We start from the raw sequence: 15,355 nt of genomic DNA, 5'->3' as shown, positions 1-15,355 counted from the left end.
TCTTGTGAAACTATGGAGTCATATCACTGAGTTGTGTCTAAGATTCTTTTACATTTTGTTCCTACCAACAAAAAGAGAATTCAACCACCATTTTCCCCAAGGATGTGTAGTCATTTTCTTTAATATATGTATTGCTTCTTCAAAGTTAAAAGACTATAACTAATGTCAGCCAACTCTATCTTTAGCAAAAGCAATTAAATAGCATTATTCAGGCTTATCAGTCCTATGCCATTTTATTAGCTAAAGCAATTAGAAGAACTTATCATTTTTTAAAATCACGTAATTATTGACTGTCACAGACCCTGTTACTGAGAAAGGTGATGGCTTGTAACACTGCAATGAGATAAAATGAAAATAAAGGGTGAAAAGAAAGCCTAAAAGATAAAGGTTAAAGAAGGAAAGAAACATAAATTACAATTAGAGCGAAACATTGTGGAACCTTAATGCATTTTTTAAGACCCTTTAAGTCAAATTAATACAAATGAAAAAGACTCAATATTTGCATTGTTAGGACTTCTACTTAAAAAGTTAAATTATTTCTTTGAGCTAAACTCTCCACCTATTCTTTGATTCCTAAAAGCTTTTAGGAGGTAAAGAAAAAGGTTTTAAAAATTTTATTTATTAAATAATGAATAGCAAAGGATGCAGGCATAAATCTAGAAGGGCATGCAGTAAATCTTTTTTTGGTCTGAGACAGAGTCTCACTCTGTCACCCAGGCTGGAGTTCAGTGGTGCAATCTCGGCTCACCTCAACTTCAGCTGCCTCCACCTCCCAATTCCAAGCGATTCTCCTTCCTCAGCCTCCTGAGTAGTTGCGATTACAGGCGTGTGCCACCATGCCCAGCTAATTTTTTGAAGTTTTAGTAGAGACAGGGTTTCACTATGTTGCCCAGGCTAGTCTCCTGAATTCAAACAATCTACCATATGCGGCCTCCCAAACTGGTGGGATTATAGGTTTGAGCCACCACACCCGGCCAGAAAATCTTTATTTAGATCATCTCAACATCTGCATGTTCCTTCTTTAAAAGTTGGATTCCCCAGTTGTTTCTCTTTGGTTTTCCAGTGCCCAGCATGTAAGGACACTTAGAAGGTGAAAAAACAAACAAACAAACAACAAGAACAAAACTGTGGACTTAAATTAAGAGACTGAATTAGGCCAGGCCCCGAGGCTCATGCCTGTAATCCCAGCACTTTGGGAGGCTAAGGCGGGCACATCATGAGGTCAGGAGTTTGAGACCAGCCTGGCCAATATGGTGAAACTCCATCTCTACTAAAACTACAAAAAAACTAGTTGGGTTTGGTGGCATGTGCTTGTAGTCCCAGCTACGTGGGAGGCTGATGCAAGAGAATCACTTGAACCCAGGAGACGGAGGTTGCAGTGAGCCGAGATCATACCACTGCACCCCAGCCTGGGCAATAGATAGAGACTCCATCAAAAAAAACAAAAACAAAAAACAAAAAAACAAAACAAAAAAAAACAGAAAAGAGAGAGAGAGAAAGGCTGAATTGGCTTTAAAGTCTTCTGAATAAAACTCTTAAGTAGAATGGAGCTGCAAAAGTGCACTATGAATATTTGTTTTCTGTTTTACATTCAATTACATAGTTCATTTTTTATATGAGCTTTCTTCCCTCAAGTGTTCTCTAAACATCATATAATACAGAGTTACTTTTAACATCCATTTCTTTTTACTGAGAAATAAACAGAGGAGATTCACTAGCATTACTCACGTCTCTGGAATGACTTGGATAATGTTAATGGAATGATGCTCCTGAACCAGCCAATCACCTTTCAGCTCACAACCTGCCGTCTTGCCTCCATCTACTCTCAGTGATTATGTTCCCTCACCATTCCAGCCAGACAGGAATCATAAAAACACACAGAGATGGGCATAGCAGCCTGAGTAGCCACACATCCATCCCAGACAACCTCTCCTCTTTCTTCCCTCCCTTCCATTCTCTGTAGCTGCTCAAATTCACCTCAGTGAATCATCTACCCTCACATACATTGCTGCCCAGTGATCAAAGCCAGGGGTTTTAAATGGTCTTGCTCTGTCCTTCTTCCAGCTATGTCCCTCTGCCCAGCTGGAGAGTCCATGGAGTGAAGAAATTTTGCCCACTCAGAACCTGGTGGATCTATAGACGGACGATGCTCCGGGTTTCCAGGAATCTAGAATTTGCTGCTCATAGCCTTAAGTCTAGTTCCAGGATCTGTGCAGGGTTTCTTCTCTGCATCCATGCTCCTATTGGCAAAACTTCAGGCCTGAGAAATATCCAAGGAGCAATGATTTGCAGGAAGGATAGACACAGAGCTGAAACATCCAGGCTAAAATGTGCAAACATGTGCTTATTTAAGCTGTGAGAGGTGTGAGATGGACCAGCAGGTGGAGAGAGAGGGCTACAAGCATGGATGGCATGCCGGGCCAACACCGCCCTGGCCACTGCATTCTAGCATCTAACTTTGGAACTCTGAGGAATCCCAAAATCCAAGATTCAGCTGTTCTAGATTATTACAAAAGATTATCTTTCAAGATAGGAGAATAAACCATACTTTATTTTATATGTTAGCTTGATTTATAAATATTTAGATGTATGGTACATAGTTATCCATTTGTACTTCTAACATGGACCCCAATAATATGAACTGTAAGCCTGCTAGGTTTTGAAGTTCAAGCTTGATTGATTCAATAAGAATACTTATTACATTTCTACCGCGCGGTAGGCATTGCTTTAGGCTTTCAGGGACAGCAGTAAACTGAACAGATAAAGTCCTGCTGCCAAAGAGCTTACATTCAAATGAGAGAAGATAAATTGAGTAGAGTCTAGGTAAACCAATGCATTCATCCATTCATTCATTCATTTACACAACAAATATCAATTGCCAAACACTGCCCCCAGGCACTTGGGATGGTTTACGAAACAGACATGAATCCCTGGCATCCTGAAGGTAATTTTAGATATTAATAAAGGTAAGGTAAGAAATTGAAAGGGGTGAAATATTAGAGAATAACAAGTGAGATGCATTGGCCCCATAGTTGAGGCTCTCAGGAAGACATCTCTAATGAGATTTATAGAATAGAAAGGATTCAAGAGTTCAAAAAGCCAAGAAAAATAGTGCTTATATGGAAGGAAGAGTAGGTGCAAATACCAGGAGAAAAAACTTGAGGTGTTCAAGGAATGGGGAAAAAAAACATGTGGCTGGAGCATTATAAACAAATTGTGAGTGTTGCTGTGTAGAGAGAAAGGGAGGCAACTGAGGTTTTACCCACTCTACTTTCCATCTGCATCCCTAATTCCTGTATTTTGTGGAGGACAAAGAAAGGTAACAGCAGGAAAGCAGTGAAAGTCACTGAAGTGTCCAGAGTTTTGTCTTAGCCCGGTTCAGTTCAGCAGGCTTCGCCATGGGCTCTTCTAATAAACATAGCCATTGAAGTGAGATGTCTTGGGAAAGTGCCCTCTCGGGGTTGGAGTCCCAGCAGCAAAGTGAATGGCTTATCACAGTACACACAGCTGGCCTCCAAGGGTCTGCTGTTACCAGCAAATGAGCAAAAGGCCTTAATCCACATCTCCATCCAGCAAGTCGCTGGATGATGCCAGGGTCGTGGTGCGCCATCTGTATCTACTGACTGCCATGCTTCCTGTTGACAAGATTTGCTCTCAGAAGCAACTGACCTATGAATTTGCTAGTGTGCCAGACACAGGCTGGAGGCTTTCTATATTTTTCTTCGCAGTAGTGAATTCTCACAAGTCAATGACTGAGCATCAGTATCTCCATTTAAAAGGAAAAACCAAAGTTCACAAAGAGGAAGTATTTGCCCTAAGTCCCACGTTGGTAAGTGGTGGATCTCTTTGCAGGACCTGATGTAGTCTGCATTTGCCAATAGAATATGGCCATTGGTCTGACATTTGCACAAAGAATTAAGTGCTCAACTCTGTGGCAAGATATGCCTGGCATCCCACCCAGGTCATTGTGCCGCAGTGTGAGTTTAGGAGAATTACTTTATTTCTCTGAGCCTCAGTTTTCATCTCTGTAAAGTAGAGATAATTGTAATACCCACTTAAGGGATCGTTGAGAAACAATAATGCATGTCAGGTGGAATTTAACAAGAACTCAACAAATATTAGCTGGTTGCATTATGCTTACTTTGCTCTGTCTCTCTCTTCTTTTCCATACCTATCATGGTATACAAGTTGCTTATCCATTCTAAGTACTCTTTCACCACGAGTCGCCAGTTGCCTACTTAACAATGTGCCACGGCTTATAAAATAAGGGTATGACAAATGAGCTATGAGCTATGAACCTTTAAGGACAAACTGTCCATCAGGGAGTCAACACTAATGTTCATAAAATAAGTAAGAACGAGATGATGAGTCACTTAGGCACCTGAAAAGCAGTTATCCTTGTAAGTGGGTACATGTTTGTTCAAAATAGTGTCCTGGTTTTGGCTAGAAAGCCTGGGTCCCAGAAGGACCTTTCAATCCAGAGTCTGTCAAATTCCAGCCAGTTGTCATTCTTCTCACTTGTTAAATTAGCCTCCCAGGAAGATAACACCCACTCATGCATTAGTGATTCTTCCCAGAAGCTTCAGAAAGAAAGCCCATTCTTAGAATGACTGAAGCAGAATCCAAATTGACCAAGTATTCACACATACTTGACTCTCCAGCCTTCTCTGTGGCCTCTAGGTTAGATATTTCTTCTTTGTACCAGATGTTCAAATTTATTTAAAACGTTGAACACATCCTTTGGGCAGGTTGTGAAGAGCATTGAATGCAATTAAGGAGGAGGTGAGATGATTCACTCCATCTTCACCTTAGCTCTTATGATGACCCACCTTAAAGGTTTTGTGGCCAGCTCTCCTGCAGCCCTTGATGAGTCACTCCTGGGCTTTCATTTCCCATCTGCAGCACCTGCTGTCCACATAGTTCATAAGACCATTGTTGTTATAAAGGAGATCACATCATTTATGAAATACTTGGAGTGCAAAGGGCATTGGGTAAACTTAAGGTACTTGGTATTGTTACTACCTTTTAATCTTAATGACTACAGGGAAAAATGAGTGGTCTAATGGAGTGACTCTCAAACTATTGTGCATGTAACCTACAATTTAAAAATAAAAATAAAATTGATACTTTAACCCAGCAACTAACCGTGAAGCTAAAGTTTTGTGTAATAGCACTTATTCTTCCCAAGTACTATATACTCTGATCATTTCTATTCTATTTCACCTTAAGAAAAAAATGCTGGTTGCAATCTACTCAATTGGTTTTTTGACCCACTAACAAGTCAAAACTTGTAGTTTGTAAAACACTATTGAAAAGTTTAAGGCATGTGTTTATATCCTTTAGTATAAGACAAATTAGCCTCAGAACATATACAGCCTCATGTATATTTCCCTCTGCCAACAAATATTTGCACATATATATTCAAAACCTATTTGTTCTTTTCAGAGTAAATAATATTAATTCGAGATTATTGGTCACTTTCCTGATAGCCTCAAGATACTCAAAACAGAATAAAGCTGCTCATTAGATGAGCTATTGGCATCCATTCTCTGTATGCCATGTTATTTTAGGAATACAAAACCCAAAAAACATGAAGCTTCTGAAAATTATGCATATTTACATGTGTTTCTGGTTAAAAAATCTGAGCAAGCAGATTTTTCTCTTGAGATTTTGTATGGGCTCACATATATACATATATATGTATACACACACACACACACACATATAATTGCACTTTAGGTTCTGGGGTACATGTCAGAACATGTAGGGTTGTTGCATAGGTACATACATGGCAATGTGGTTTGCTGTGGATGGGGTCATTTCTTAACAGAAAATGCAAACATGCATATTCTCATTTTTATAAAATTAAAAGGTTTCACTTTATCATGAAGAAGGGGGAAAAACAAGAAGGCAGTGAGAAAGAAGAAAAAAGGAGGAGAAAAATTGGAGGAGGAGGATCCAGATTTAAGTCTGCTGCTTGTAAATCTCTTTCAACATAGTAGGTAATTAATATTCATTAAATATTCTAAGTTTATAGGATGATAATAGTCAAATTAAAACTTAAAAGAATGGTATTTTTAACTTACAAGTATAAATCATGACATTTACACACTGCTCTTTGCTTTATAAACTCTTTTTTCTCAATAAGAGAGGGCATTTTAATTGTTAATTATAATGGAAACATGATAGCTGTACATAAGAGAAGGTTTTTAAATGGAATAAGCTTAGTTGTTTTGTTTTGTTTTGTTTTGAACTAATGCATTTTATTTGTAGAGCAGTTTTAGATTCACAGCAAAACTGAGAAGAAAGTACAGGGAGTTCCCACATATCCTATAGCTGTCCCCAAACACATATAAACTCCCCAACTATTGACATTCTACACCAGAGTGGTACATTTGTCACCACCGATAAGCCCATATTGACACATCATCACCCAAAGCCTATAATTTACATTAGCGTTTTCTCTTGGTATTCTATGTTCTGTAGGTTTGGACAAATGTATAGTGAAGTATCCATTATAGTCATGTCGTGCAGAACAGCTTCACTGCCCTAAAACTAGTGTTTGGGGGCACTAAACCCCTGTGTTCTGCCTGTTCATTTCTTCCTCTATCTCACACCTGGCAAACACTGATCATTGTACTATCTCCATCGGTTTGCCTTCTTCAGAATGTCATATAGTGGGGATCATACAGTGCAGAGCCTTTTTAGATTGGCTTCTTTCATCTAGTAATATGCATTTAAGTCTTCTCCATGTCTTTTCATTACTTGGTAGCTCATTTCTAGTTAGCACCAAATCATATCCCATTGTCTGGATGTGCCACAGTTTATGTATTCGCTTATGTAAGGATACCTTGGTTGCTTCCAAGTATAGCAATTATGAATCAAGCTGCTATAAACACTATAAACATGCATGAACAGGTTTTTATGTAGACACAAATTTTCAATTCATTTGAGTAAATACCAGAGAGCATGATTGCTAGACAGTACAATAAGTTAGTTTTGTAAGAAACTGCCAAAGTGTCTTCCAAAGTGCTGTTGGGTTCCCACCAGCAATGAATGAGAATTTCTGTTGCTCTACTTCCTTGACAGCATGTGGTATTGTATTAGAGGGTTCTCTAGAGGGACAGAACTAGTGGAATATACATATATATATATATGTAAACAATATATATAACTTTATTTAAAATTTATAAAAACTTATTTCTGATATTATTATATACAAGTTAAGGAAGCCTTTAACAGATTCCTCTGCATCTCCATGTTTATCTGGGATGTCATAAATTCTGACTTCAGGCATGCATAAATAATCAGGTTGATTTTTAACACAGCAGAGGAAACGATCCTGACATCCTGATGGTTGAATTAGGTTTAATATTTAAAGAGCATTTTTATGGCTCCAAAATACTTTGTCTACATTAAACACTGGAAAACATGAATTAATGGGTAACCTCATCTAATCTTACACAAGAATCTTTAGATAGCTATAGTGCAACAAAGCAAAGAAAGAAAAAACAGAGTATTCAGTAGCAGTCATTTTTTAGATAGATTTCCTTTCTAATGTTATCCTAAGTTTATTTTTTCCAAATGGTGTGTGCCTGCTGTCCTTAGAGGTCACATTTATTGTTGATTGTATATGATTTACTCACCTGTATTTGGGGTCTGAACAGCAGGTATCCTGGAACTGTCTAGTGATAACTTAGCCATTGTACAAAGGTAGTTTGAGGTAGGATATAAAGACACTTAAGATTCTTACATGATCTCAAGGTATTCTGAATTTAAATCAAAGAGCCACCCCTTAAATTATTCAAATTTCTAGTCACCAATACACAGATGTGGGGTTTGGGTAATTGAAACTGTCAGGTTTACCTTGGAGCAGTCCTGACTGAATAACCTAGAAGTGAGACAACTCGAAGCTGAATAAATCAAGTAGGTTTTCTAACAGAAGTATCTGTATACTTCAATTATTCATGAGGCATTGAATATGGAAGCTTGGCCTGTGAAATCTTGTAGGTCAAATGACTGTTTCTATCCAAGACTCCAATAAGTGCCAAAAATTACTTCTTTTTCCTGCTCCATATGTCAGCTGAGGATGTGTTTTTCCTGAACTTTTTTTTTAACCTCCTCTCCTCAAATGCAGAAAGAAAGAACCAAGCAGTTATAATAAATATAGATTAGAATCAGCCACCTCTGAGACCAAGCCTTGGGAATTCTGAAGTGAAAACGGGACCTCTAAAAATAACAAGTATTGGTTTGTGTGGGGAAAAAGACTTTGTCAGGGTTCTGCTGAGCCAAGGAGAGAGAATATCTCCAGCTAGACAAGGGTTACGTGATACGGGACTTTTGAGATTTTTGCAACACCAAGGTCTAGATTTTAATCCCAAACTGAGAGTTAATTAAAAGCACGGAAGTGGCTGGGCACAGTGGCTCATGCACTTTCAGAGGTCAAGACAGGAGGATTGCTTGAGCTCAGGAGTTTGAGAGTAGCCTGGGCTACATGGCAAAACCCCTTCTCTACAAAAAAAATACCTGGGTGTGGTGGCAAGTACCTATAGTTCCAGCTCCTCAGGAGGCTGCGAGGTGGGAGGATCATTTGATCCCAGGAGGTTGAGGCTGCAGTAAGCAGTGATCACACCACGGCACTCCAGCCTGGGCGACAGTTAGACCTTGTCTCAAAAAAGACCAAACCAAAAAAAAAAAGGGGGTAAGTGCAAAGTATGGGAGAAAGCCTCAAGCATAAAGAAAGCAAAAGGAAAGGAAATGAGTGCTCATTGAGAACAGGCTATTCTAATAACAGTATCATAATACCTAACATTGACAGGGTACTTAAAATGTGTCAGGCATTGTTCTATGAGTTTCTATAGACATCATGTCACATAGACACAAAAGGTCATTTAATCCTAACTACAAGCCGGTGAGGTAGGTACTGTTATGATCATTCAGAAGGCAGCCTCTCTTCTTACCCGGTGCCTTTCTTGATGTTGGACTGTTCTTCATCACACCCTAAAATAAGACATAGCTGCAAATACATAATGCAGTCATGTATGTTTTTTATAAAGGATTTCACAGGAACATAGAAGAATATATAGCTATCGCAGAATGCTTCATCCATTTCTATGTTGGACATTTCACTTCTCATCATACCACTCCCTTTATACATAGAGCTTCTAGAAGTTATTCTCTTATCTAGGTTCTCAGCTTTGTGTCCACTCAGCAAGACAAAATCGGGCAGCTACCACACCTAATCCTCCTTAGAAAGCAGTTTAGGGGCCATCTACAATCACTCACCTATATCCCCAGGCCATTTTGTCTCTAGCTCTGTTTACCTAAGTATTCACCCAACCAATAAGTCTTTTTTGAGGGGGTAGGGAGTGGTGAAATATGTTATCACGGAAAGTATCCTCTACATTGTTCTATCATGTTTTATGTAATTTGTATGAACCAAGTTATTAATATTTTTAGGATGACATTATTAGGTAGCTATTATCGCTTCCCATTTTAAAGATCAGAATCCTGAGTTTCAGGATTTAAATTTCCCCAGAATTACAACTAGGGTAACTAGGGTAACCAAACATCTCAGTTTGCCTGAGACTGCCCCCATTTTAAATATGGGAAGTTTTCAGGTCCTGGGAAAAACTTCTATCCCAAACCAGTAAAATAAACCATACCCCAGACTAGTAAAGTAGTAATGGTTGGTTTTCAACCCAGGTTTTCTGACAGATTAAGTAGCCACTCAATGAATACTTACTGAATAAGGGGGAGGTATGGGGGAAGAGAGAGAAAGAAAGATTGGAGGAAAGAAAGAAAAGGAAGGAAGGAAGGAAGGAGGGAAGGAGGGAGGGAGGGAAGGAAGGAAGGAAGGAAGAAAAGAAGGGAAGGAGGGAGGGGAATGAAACGAGGGAAATGGAAGCTGCATGGTGATTTAATATCTCATAAATCTTATATTATCTATAATTTATACACAGTGGGGTATATATATATTTGGTTAATATTTGAGGGTACCTCTGTAATCATGAATAACCCATGATAGTTGTATAGCATTTGAACCATAAACACTTGAACTATCTTCATCTAGATCAGCACTATAGTTAGCTTATTTGCATAAGGAATATTAGAAATAATATTTCATTGATGAAATGAATAATATTTAAGCACGGTGAATTGAACATAGTCATCTAGCAAGCACAGCAGCCTGAACCATGTGGTATTCTTAGCCTCCAATTCAGTCCTGAGTTCCACAACTTAATGAATAATTCTGTCACCTTATTCTGACTACACATTTAACTGAATCCTGCTATTGCAATAGCATTGAAACTACCTCCAAAGAGCCTTTCATGCAGAGAACCTGCTACCAAGTGGTGATGTAATGAAAGACAGAGACTAAAGAACAGAGAATGGGACCTCACTGACTTTACAGGGGCAAGCTGGATGTTTATTTTGTGGCTGCTTGCTGATAATTGCTCACATGGGTGGAAAATTTCAGCATGAGATATGTTATTGTTATAATATAGAACCTGGTAGAAAGATGTTAGGGAAGGAAACCTATAGCCTTTACCTACCTCAAACTATTGAATGCTTCTGATACCTACCAAAATAAACCATCTCCCTGTGACTGGCCAAGTTAGTGTAGGTCTCTTGCCCACACATCATCTATTCAATTTCATTCATATCAAAATTTTAAAAAGTAAATTCCTCCTCCAATGAATAATACAGAAAAGCTACATGCCTTAGCCCGAAAAAAAAAAAAAGAAAAAGCTTTAAACAGCTGTCTGTATCATAAGCCTTCTACTTCCGCGAAAGCTATAATATATAAGCTCTTGAAGAAAGAATAAAATGAGCTATTAGGGTAGCTACCCAGCATCTAATTAAAATGAAAGAGCCTGAAAATGGCTTTCTTATTATTAGTGGTACTATTAAAGATGACAGATTGTCCTAGATGCATTGCTCCAAAAGAGGACATCCTCTCGCTTCTGGGAAAAGGAGAGTTAATCAGAGCAAAATATGGCTGTTAAAAATCCCTCCAAAGCCCACACTTGGAGATTTGTGTTTCTTTCATTGATTCTTTTACCGTCTCTCCTGCTTTTGCCAACCCACTAAAACCTTTGTCAGGCCAGAAATTCAACTTCTATAAAATGGTAGTTCTTTCTTCACTATAAAACATTTAATCAAATTAATATTTCAAGGTTTTCATTGTCATTATAAGGAAGCATTAATGGTGAGAAGAAAAAAAAAAATCAGTCAGCAAAAATTCTATTGCTTTTCCTTTAGTGGATATGGTCGTTACATCCTTTCCAAGGAAGATCTCATTTCCTGAAGGACCTGAACAATGATGAGGTGAGAGGAACAATTAAAACAGATAAAGACATAATCTTAACCAAATATAAGGAGAGTCAATCCAGAGTAGACTCACCAATATCTCTTCCTTGGGGATATTCCCTACCATATTTAATATATTTTACTCAGAAGAAATCGGTAAAACATATAATCACTCCATGGTTCATCATCTGCATTCTTTTGAAAGTTAAACTTCAAATTCCCATTGCTCATTTAATTTATTTTATTTAATTTTTTTTCATTAGTCTGAAACCTTCTGGATGTAACTGAGTTTGGCAAATGCTCTGAGGCATGGCAAATCTATTCTTTTAATAGAACTAGCCACTTTGCAAAGATTCCTCAAGTGATGCTGAGGTCTGAATCACTCATTTTCAAAGCAGGGAATTTTTAATGTAGTAACAAAAATACTCTGAATTTTTATGCCTAACAGGATGGAAAAGTCACTGTTTTATTTTTTTTTCTCTACCCTAAATTTTAAGACCTGTCGAGATTCAACCCTGAACAGCCCACTGATCTATTGTTTTGAAGGATTTGATCTCAGCTTAACCATAAGTTCTGCATACAAATAATGACAGCACTTGGTATAAAACTCAGCTTAAATGAACAAATGGTCCAGACTGGAAATTTGGGGAATTAAGCTATCTGGTTTGTTTAAGAGGCTAAAGTTTCCAAGCTGAAAGTTTTAGACAGGAAAGGAGAATAGTGGGATTTAATGGAAATAGAATGTCCAAAAGAGAGAGTACAGAGGCTGGGAGGGTGGAGAGCAGAAGAAAGGGGAGGACGACAATAGTTGGGTGTAGGGTGACTGTTCAGATCACACAGGGAGTGTTGTGTTTACTTCTGAACACCACACATCAAGAAGGGTCAGACCAGTGTCACATATAAAGCAGTGAAAGGGAGAGTGCATGTTAAACATTGAGGGAACAGAGAGGAAAACAACCATGGACTCCAAAGCCACTACTGCAGGAAAAATAAAGACTCAAGGAAAAATGAAGACCATTGCTGGGAAAAGACAGGAAAGCATATTTCAGTATCACCTAGGAAAGAGCTTTCTAACTTTTGGAGTTGTCCAAAAATAAGAACATTACATCAAGGAGTTATATTTCCAATTACCAGAGCTGTTCAAACAGACTAGACACCCTCTTGTCTGAGATGTTGTTAAGGGAATGTGTATGCTAAGCTTGGGCATGGAGCTAGGTGTTTCTGAAATTTCTCCAGTGTTGCCTCTAAAATCTTACAATGCTTAACGTTGTCTGTTATGATATTCTGAACCTCAGAGATAAATAGTTCATATCTGAAAATTAAATAAGATCAAGAAAGAGCCAGCATAATAAAACTCAGTTTACAGTAGCTTCAATAAATTGAGTCTTATTTTTTCTTTCCTAACAGGAAGTCTTGAGATAGGCAGACATTGTCAATGGAATATCTGGGATCCTGGCAAAGAACCAACTTCTGGATACAAAGTGAATCCCTCATGCCCTCAAGAGCAGGCTTTGTGCAGAAAAGACAATGAAGAGGTGTGCTTTTGGTTAACAAACAAATTAATATTCAATGCATTACATTTACTATTATTTCTTAAGCTTTCAGCTCAGCTTATTATTCTTATTTTATAAATTAAAAAAAATTAAAGGTAGTTTAATTTGCAAATATAATTATATACCTTCAAACATGTTTAACTGCATTACATTTGACTTTCTTTTTTAAAGACTTCAGTTTTATAACACATCTTCTTAAGTGCCTAAAATCTGAAAAGCCCTAGTAAATTACATATACAGATACAGTAAATCTTAAGTTACCTTACTTGTCTAGATAGGTTACCTTAATTGTCAAGATAATTGTGTGTGTGTGTGAGAGAGAGAGAGAGACAGAGAGAGAGAGAGAAAGAGAGATCTTCAAGATTATATCTATATCTATATCTATCTTCAAGAACTTGGTTTCAATTCTTTAGGATCTATATCAAGAAGGGAGATTGGGCATCTTTTTTACAGAAACAGAAAAACAATGCTAATTCAAATGGAACAACAAAAGACTCAGAATAGCCAACATGATCTTGAGAAAGAACAAAGCCAGAAGCATCAAATTTCCTGATTTTAAAATATATTGAAAAGCTACAGTAATTAAAGCAATATGGTACTGGCATAAAGACAGACATATAGATCAATAGAACAGTATAAAGTCCAGAAACGAGCCCACTCATATAGGTCAACTGATTTTTTTTTTTTTTTTTGAAATGGAGTCTCACTCTGTCACAAAGCTGGAGTGCAGTGGTGTGATCTTGACTCACTACAACCTCTACCTCCTGGGTCCAAGCAATTCTCCTGCCTCAGCCTCCCAAGTAGCTGGGACTACAGGCTCATGCCACCATGCCCAGATAATTTTTTTGTATTTTTAGTATAGATGAAGTTTCACTATGTTGGCCAGGATGGTTTTGATCTCTTGACCTCATGATCCACCTGCCTTGGCTTTACTGGGATTACACATGTGAACTACTGCACCCAGCCAGTTCAACTGATCTTTAACCAACAATACACAATATGGAAAGACAGTTTCTTCAACAAACGGTTCAGGGAAAACTGGATACTGACAAGCAGAAAGAAAGAAGGAAGGAAGGAGGTAGGGAGGGAGGGAGGGAAGAAAGGAAGGAAGAAAGGAAGGAAGGAAGGAAGGAAGAGAAAAGGAAAAAAAAGAAAAGAAATTGGACCCTTACTTTATGCCATTCACAAAAACCAACTTAAAATAACTAAAGACGCAACCATAAAAAATGAAACTGTAAATTTCCTGTAAGAGATACTTTTAAAGTTCTCTTTCTTGGTCCCCACTTTAGACCATAAATCAACACCTTTGGGAACTTGGTTTTTATTTTCTATTTTTTAATTCCTCAGTAGACTCTAATGTGCAGTCAAATTTTAGAAATACCCTTCCTTAATTCCATATAATCCTGCTCATTTGGTGTGGTTCAGCTGAGGCTGATCCCATCTTCACCCCCGACCTGGTTGAGTATTGGAACCTGATTTTTATCTGGCAAATTAGAATCTCTCCCCAAAGCCACAATAATTAGTTGAAAGTTATGGAGTGACCCAAGCCAGCTTGATCGCATTCTTTTTAATTTTGAGAGAGCAAACTGGAAAGATATATATCCATCTGCAGAGAAAATGCACTGTAAGGATAATTTAGTCTTTCCCCTCCCAGTGGCAACTTGCTCCCATGTGGAGAGAACATATCTGATAATTAAGTCAAATATAACTGAAAGATAGAGGTAATCCTGTTTAACAAATCCCTGGCTCTTATCCTGAGACTTCCCACTTAGGTAATCTTAGAAACTCCTTCTTTTGATTGTGCTAAGTTGAGTTAGGTTTCTGTTGCCTGCAACTGACAGAATTCATCTGTTAGGGCAGGCGTCCCCAAACTATGGTCCGAAGGCTGCATGCAGCCCCCGAGGCCATTTATCCAGTCCCCTGCCGCACTTCAGGAAGGGGCACCTTTTTCATTGGTGGTCAGTGAGAGGAGCACAGTAGGTGGCGGCCCTCCAACAGTCTGAGGGACAGAGAACTGGCCCCCTGTGTAAAAAGTTTGGGGATGCCTGTGTTAGGGCATATGATAACACTTCTTTCCTCCTCCGTCATGGTGGGGACAGATTTTCTCTCACGATAATTCTCTCCTTATCCTGTATTTTACTCTCTCCCTCTCTACTGGCTTATTTCTTGTTACCCTTATACTTAAACATACATCTTTCCAGACACAGAGACAGAAATCTCCCGAATGACCTGGTGTTCTCTCCTAGTTATTCTTTGTCTCTCTCATTTTCTTCATAGTCAATCCCCTCAAAGTAGTGATTTACAAGCAATGTATCCCTCTCTTCAACTTCATAAATTTCAGCCTACCCTTCAAAAGGTGAATACGGACCACCTACAAGGATAACGGATTTCCCCCTACCCAAGTTCATGCTCCATGATCTTCTGCCCATATTTGACCTTGTTCCGTCTTTAAATCTTCCATTAGCTTCTCTCATGCCATTGCATTCTGG

The sequence above is a fragment of the Saimiri boliviensis genome, chromosome 5 (assembly GCF_048565385.1).
Source record: "Saimiri boliviensis isolate mSaiBol1 chromosome 5, mSaiBol1.pri, whole genome shotgun sequence".
Lineage (NCBI taxonomy): Eukaryota > Metazoa > Chordata > Mammalia > Primates > Cebidae > Saimiri > Saimiri boliviensis.
The sequence above is the reverse complement of the archived record's forward strand: the minus strand, read 5'-3'. Positions refer to the sequence as shown.